Source organism: Oncorhynchus masou, chromosome 29 (assembly GCF_036934945.1).
Source record: "Oncorhynchus masou masou isolate Uvic2021 chromosome 29, UVic_Omas_1.1, whole genome shotgun sequence".
Classification (NCBI taxonomy): Eukaryota; Metazoa; Chordata; class Actinopteri; order Salmoniformes; family Salmonidae; genus Oncorhynchus; species Oncorhynchus masou.
The window spans coordinates 88,801,646-88,809,248 of record NC_088240.1 but is presented as its reverse complement, the minus strand read 5'-3'; positions in this window follow the sequence as shown (position 1 = coordinate 88,809,248).

Here is a 7,603-nt window from a genome sequence, read left to right as displayed (position 1 = left end):
TAGATCTCTCCTGTTTCTCTCTTTCTCAATCCCCATGTCAATCTCTTATGCTCCTCCCTTCCCCTCTCCCTCTGAGACAAAAGTTTAAAAAGTTATGTAATTTGTAGTCACTGCCTGATTGAGGCAGGATGCCACTTACTGTCAATCATCAATAATCAAGAAATTGGCACAACTTCATTGAAAAGACAACTGTTCTATAGTTCTCTTCAACTGGTTGGTTCAAGATGGGCAAAAAAGGATTACAACTAAAATAAGAAAGTCATCTTTGGGATATTATTATTCAAAATCCTCTTCACAGGATTAGATCTGGTGTTACAAACAGAGCAGTTTATTTAACTGTTTGGCTGAAGCGGTCAAAACCTGGGGAACTTTGGCGAGAGATTCTTCCATTTCACAATCACAGTCTATTCTCCCATTGGTCAGTGCAATTGTGCTTTTCCCTGAGATCATGTGATTTCTTAGATTTCTGAGGCCTGTTCTAGTCAGTGCCAGCATGATACTATTCTCTGTGTTCTAGTCAGTGCCAGCATGATACTATTCTCTGTGTTCTAGTCAGTGCCAGCATGATACTATTCTCTGTGTTCTAGTCAGTGCCAGCATGATACTATTCTCTGTGTTCTAGTCAGTGCCAGCATGATACTATTCTCTGTGTTCTAGTCAGTGCCAGCATGATACTATTCTCTGTGTTCTAGTCAGTGCCAGCATGATACTATTCTCTGTGTTCTAGTCAGTGCCAGCATGATACTATTCTCTGTGTTCTAGTCAGTGCCAGCATGATACTATTCTCTGTGTTCTAGTCAGTGCCAGCATGATACTATTCTCTGTGTTCTAGTCAGTGCCAGCATGATACTATTCTCTGTGTTCTAGTCAGTGCCAGCATGATACTATTCTCTGTGTTCTAGTCAGTGCCAGCATGATACTATTCTCTGTGTTCTAGTCAGTGCCAGCATAATAATATTCTCTGTGTTCTAGTCAGTGCCAACATGATACTATTCTCTGTGTTCTAGTCAGTGCCAGCATGATACTATTCTCTGTGTTCTAGTCAGTGCCAACATGATACTATTCTCTGTGTTCTAGTCAGTGCCAGCATGATACTATTCTCTGTGTTCTAGTCAGTGCCAACATGATACTATTCTCTGTGTTCTAGTCAGTGCCAGCATGATACTATTCTCTGTGTTCTAGTCAGTGCCAACATGATACTATTCTCTGTGTTCTAGTCAGTGCCAACATGATACTATTCTCTGTGTTCTAGTTAGTGCCAACATGATACTATTCTCTGTGTTCTAGTCAGTGCCAGCATGATACTATTCTCTGTGTTCTAGTCAGTGCCAGCATGATACTATTCTCTGTGTTCTAGTCAGTGCCAGCATGATACTATTCTCTGTGTTCTAGTCAGTGCCAGCATGATACTATTCTCTGTGTTCTAGTCAGTGCCAGCATGATACTATTCTCTGTGTTCTAGTCAGTGCCAGCATGATACTATTCTCTGTGTTCTAGTCAGTGCCAGCATGATACTATTCTCTGTGTTCTAGTCAGTGCCAGCATGATACTATTCTCTGTGTTCTAGTCAGTGCCAGCATGATACTATTCTCTGTGTTCTAGTCAGTGCCAGCATAATAATATTCTCTGTGTTCTAGTCAGTGCCAACATGATACTATTCTCTGTGTTCTAGTCAGTGCCAGCATGATACTATTCTCTGTGTTCTAGTCAGTGCCAACATGATACTATTCTCTGTGTTCTAGTCAGTGCCAACATGATACTATTCTCTGTGTTCTAGTCAGTGCCAGCATGATACTATTCTCTGTGTTCTAGTCAGTGCCAGCATGATACTATTCTCTGTGTTCTAGTCAGTGCCAGCATGATAATATTCTCTGTGTTCTAGTCAGTGCCAGCATGATAATATTCTCTGTGTTCTAGTCAGTGCCAACATGATACTATTCTCTGTGTTCTAGTCAGTGCCAGCATGATACTATTCTCTGTGTTCTAGTCAGTGCCAGCATGATACTATTCTCTGTGTTCTAGTCAGTGCCAGCATGATAATATTCTCTGTGTTCTAGTTAGTGCCAACATGATACTATTCTCTGTGGTCTAGTCAGTGCCAGCATGATACTATTCTCTGTGTTCTAGTCAGTGCCAGCATGATACTATTCTCTGTGTTCTAGTCAGTGCCAGCATGATACTATTCTCTGTGTTCTAGTCAGTGCCAGCATGATACTATTCTCTGTGTTCTAGTCAGTGCCAGCATGATACTATTCTCTGTGTTCTAGTCAGTGCCAACATGATACTATTCTCTGTGTTCTAGTCAGTGCCAGCATGATACTATTCTCTGTGTTCTAGTCAGTGCCAGCATGATACTATTCTCTGTGTTCTAGTCAGTGCCAACATGATACTATTCTCTGTGTTCTAGTCAGTGTCAGCATGATACTATTCTCTGTGTTCTAGTCAGTGCCAGCATGATACTATTCTCTGTGTTCTAGTCAGTGCCAGCATGATACTATTCTCTGTGGTCTAGTCAGTGCCAACATGATACTATTCTCTGTGTTCTAGTCAGTGCCAACATGATACTATTCTCTGTGTTCTAGTCAGTGCCAGCATGATACTATTCTCTGTGTTCTAGTCAGTGCCAGCATGATACTATTCTCTGTGGTCTAGTCAGTGCCAGCATGATACTATTCTCTGTGTTCTAGTCAGTGCCAGCATGATACTATTCTCTGTGTTCTAGTCAGTGCCAGCATGATACTATTCTCTGTGTTCTAGTCAGTGCCAGCATGATACTATTCTCTGTGGTCTAGTCAGTGCCAGCATGATACTATTCTCTGTGTTCTAGTCAGTGCCAGCATGATACTATTCTCTGTGTTCTAGTTAGTGCCAGCATAATAATATTCTCTGGGGCAAAGTAAAGCAGTAGAGTTGCACTTTTAGGATCAACAGTTAAATGGGTTTTGTTTTATATTCTCTTATTCAATTCCACAATACCTTACAATTTACATGAATCAAAAGCCAATCCTGTTAATTATGTTAGTTAAGGCTATTTTGTTTGTATGGGACATTATGTGTGTTCTTAGATTCCTGGTACCATTACATTTAAAAACAAGTGTGTATCTGCTCTGGTTATGGTTATGTGATTCATCCAATGACAAACTCTGGAAACTTTCACTTGTCTGTTGCTGTTATCACACAAATGCCAGTCGGGTGAATGCCAAACTCCGTCTGTCTAAAGTGTAAATATACCTTTGCCCTATAACTGTCAATATCACAGGCCTGTAATGGCTGCAAAAACTGAGCAATATCAGTTGAGCAATGCATCTGTCTGTGCAACAAACAAAACCTGTTGACATTATCCTGTCCTAGGCCGTGGTGTATATATATATTTGTACCTTTATTTAACTAGGCAAGTCAGTTAAGAACAAATTCTTATTTTCAATGACGGCCTACCAGGGAACAGTGGGTTAACTGCCTTGTTCAGGGGCAGAACGACAGATTTGTACATTGTCAGCTCGGGGATTTGTTCTTGCAACCATTCGGTTACTAGTCCAACGCTCTGACCACTACGCTACCTGCCGCCCCATATAAAGTCACATAATAATTGAATTGGATAAAAGTGCAACCAGCATTACATATCACTAATTTCTGGCCAGACACAGCTAAAACTCTACCTCTAACATACTGTATATAGGAGAGTAAAAACTCTACCTCTAACATACTGTATATGGGAGAGTAAAAACTACCTCTAACATACTGTATATAGGAGAGTAAAAACTACCACTAACATACTGTATATAGGAGAGTAAAAACTACCACTAACATACTGTATATAGGAGAGTAAAAACTACCACTAACATTCTGTATATAGAAGAGTAAAAACTACCACAAACATACTGTAAATAGGAGAGTAAAAACTACCACTAACATACTGTATATAGGAGAGTAAAAACTACCACTAACATACTGTATACAGTGAAGAAGAGTAAAAACTCTACCACTAACATACTGCATACAGTGAAGGAGAGTAAAAGCTCTACCTCTAACATACTGCACACAGTGAAGGAGAATAAAAACTCTACCTCTAACATACTGCATACAGTGAATGAGAGTAAAAACTCTACCACTAACATACTGCATACAGTGAAGGAGAGTAAAAACTCTACCTCTAACATACTGTATATAGGAGAGTAAAAACTCTACCTCTAACATACTGTATATAGGAGAGTAAAAACTCTACCTCTAACATACTGTATATAGGAGAGTAAAAACTACCACTAACTTACTGTATATAGGAGAGTAAAAACTCTACCTCTAACATACTGCATGCAGTGAATGAGAGTAAAAACTCTACCACTAACATACTACATACAGTGAAGGAGAGTAAAAACTCTACCACTAACATACTGCATACAGTGAAGGAGAGTAAAAACTACCACTAACATACTGTATATAGGAGAGTAAAAACTCTACCACTAACATACTGCATGCAGTGAAGGAGAGTAAAAACTCTACCACTAACATACTGCATACAGTGAAGGGGAAAAAAGTCCCATCCATGTACACCCTCTCCTCCCCTTTCATGCTTCGCCAGTAATTTAAATTCTGTCCAGTTGACTGGTGTAATTTAGCTTTTACGCCAAACATACTGTACTTATTTTTGTATGTAGTTTTTTCTCTCTCTCTCCTCGAGGCAGTTGAGGACCTGAGAGAGAGAGCTCTCTGTACTCACAGTAAGCCCCCCCCTCCTCCACTACCCTTTACCACCCTCTGCCAACCCCACCACCTTTCCCAGCATCTCGGGTCAGGGTGGGGTAGCTAACACACTACTGTATTGACAGTCAGTCAGTGGATGAATCATTAACTTACAAGACCTAACACTGGGACTGACATACAGGTAAGCAAGCAAACAGTTCAGATATCCTTTATTGAGATGAGGAGAGAGGGAGTGAGGGGGAAAAGGAGGGGTGGAGAGAGAAAGAATGAGAGATAGAGAGAGAGAGGGAAAGAGAGAGGAAAAGAGAGAGAGAGAGAGAGAGGGAGGGAGAGAGAGAGAGAGAGGGAAAGAGAGAGAGAGGAAAAGAGAGAGAGAGAGTGAGAGAGAAAGAGGGAGAGAGAGAGAGTGAGAGCGAAAGAGAGAGGAAAAGAGAGAGAGAGAGGGAGGGAGAGAGAGAGGGAGAGAGAGGGAGAGAGAGAGAGCGAGAGAGAGAGAGAGAGAGAGAGAGTGAGAGCGAAAGAGAGAGAGAAGAGAAAAGAGAGAAGAGAGGGAGGGAAGAAGGAGGGTTATGGGTGGAGCTGCAGAGGAACAGTCCAGGGTTTATATGCTGATATTATTTTAATGTCAGAACCCCGTTCCAATGTAAGCAGCATGGGAGTACTGGCCATCACTTCAATCATAGCCAGGTCAATGGCCGTACTGTTTTTGCCATCGCCATTAGACTTCTCATTAAACGTGAATCAATAAAGGGTAAGCAAATACACACATACCTCAACATCACACATGTTCACTTCAGACAAACCTTATTTGGCTGTTTCTCAACTAACACCTTCAGCACATCTCAAATTCATACATGTTTATTTTTTTCTCCTAAATGGTTTGAATCTAGAATTTGCATCCTGGCATCCACCAGGCTGTCTATGTTGTCTGTGTTTATGCTACTGTACAGTAAACGCTAAGGTGTGTTTCTCTATATACAATATCATCTACATAGAATGTCATTACCTTGACCTTGATCAAACCTCTGTGGTTCTTTGCATGTTATACAATGCCAGACTGTTTGGTGTGTGTCAGAAGTTGGATGATGCTGTATTCACATTACTTGTATAAACATTCCACACAAAAATGGATTCCCAATAACTAGGCCAAGAACAAAGTAGTAGGCATATTCACAATTAAGAGTAGTCATTGGTCCCATTCAGTAGGACTCGATAATAACAATGACGTCAGGACAGATAAAACGACTGACATCTTCTTTCACCACAAGATCTCTAATCAAAGATTCCCAAAGTGCAGTCGACTGCTGAACCAGAACCACGGGACATGCTTGTGATGTCGTCTATAGTGCATTCAGCCATGCCTGTCTGGTTTCACCCATCCTCCAAATGCCAAGGCAAGGTCAGCAGTTGGCGGGTGGTCCATGGTGAGTTAGAGAGAGGAGAGACAGATTGAGAGAGAGAGAGGTGTAGAGAGAGTGAGAGAGAGAGTGATGGAGGGAGAACGATGTGGATGGAGAGAGCGAGAGAGAGATGGGGAGAGAGGTCGGAGTCGCTGTTGGAAGTTGCCACCAGATGGAGGTGCTGCTGAGAACAGACCACCCAAGTGGAGCGTGTGTGAGGTTGACCCAGTTAATTTTATCACTGGAGTCATTGGCTGCATCCCATAGGGACGAGGGTGCCATTAGGGACGGAGCGATGTCTCACCCATAGGGGGATATTATATTGAGGCTGTAGTTTTCCAGTATGTTTCCAGTGTGTTTTCAGTGCAGGTCATTGAGATAAAGGCATTGAAAATGGTCCGGGGGACATTCTGGTGTCGGGAGTGTTTTCAAGAGGCAGGGAGGTGTAAAGATCCATTGTACTGTACCATAACCACTCAGGTTTGTGCAGGTGTTGGTGTGTGGGGGGTATTTGTGTATGTTTGTACCCATTTTGTGCTGTGTCTGTGTGTGTTTATGTGTGTCTGCGTACGCAAATGTGTTTGATTGTGCAAATACGGGTGCGTGCAGGCGTGCGCAGGTGAAGTGTGTGTATGTGGTTTACAAAAGATGGGCTGGTGGGTGGTAATGTGGGTAAAAGACGCAATGCCTCCTTCATACAGCATCTGTTAGATCTGCTAGCTATTCAGTCACTTACATAACACCCCTGCAGTTCTATCCTATTACCTCCAACAGAAACGCCATTCACACAGACAGTACTGCAGGTCTGTGGCACAAGCTCGCCGGCCAATACCTGCGGTTCATTTTCTGCTATTCAACACAGAGAACATTTTGCAGTTTTAAAGCAAATTTCCTGTATTTCAAAAAACATTGCATTGCTTATGACCTATTCATTTGCTATCTGGGGGGACCACCCCCCCCCAAACTAAAAACAGGAGTATTATTATTTTGGGGGGCGGAGAGGGGTTGTGGGCCCCCACGCCTTGTGGGGGCTGTGTGTGTGTGTGTGCTAAATATGCAGTCGTGTTGTTGTTTCACACTCTAGCTAAACATGTTTCTGACTGAACAAGGCTCTAGTCTTAGAGACTAGAGGATGGTGTCTGGATCAGGCTTTCTTTTATTGATGGCTGTAATACATCAGGTTTGATGATGCTGAGTAAAAAACAACACCTGTTGACTGTGAGATGTTTATGTACATGTAAGTGTAGTGTAGAGTAGCATGAACAGTATGGCCAAGTATGGGGGTATATAAGTAGGAGCAGACTTTACCCTCTTTCTAGTGGTGGTCCTATCTCTCTCTCTCTCTCTCTCTCCATCTCTCTCTCTCTCTCCATCTCTCTCTCTCTCTCTCCTTCTCTCTTTTCTCTCTCTCTCCATCTCTCTCTCTCTCTCTCTCTCCATCTCTCTCTCTTTCTCTCTCCCTCCATCTCTCTCTCTCTCTCCCTCCATCTCTCTCCTCTCTCCTC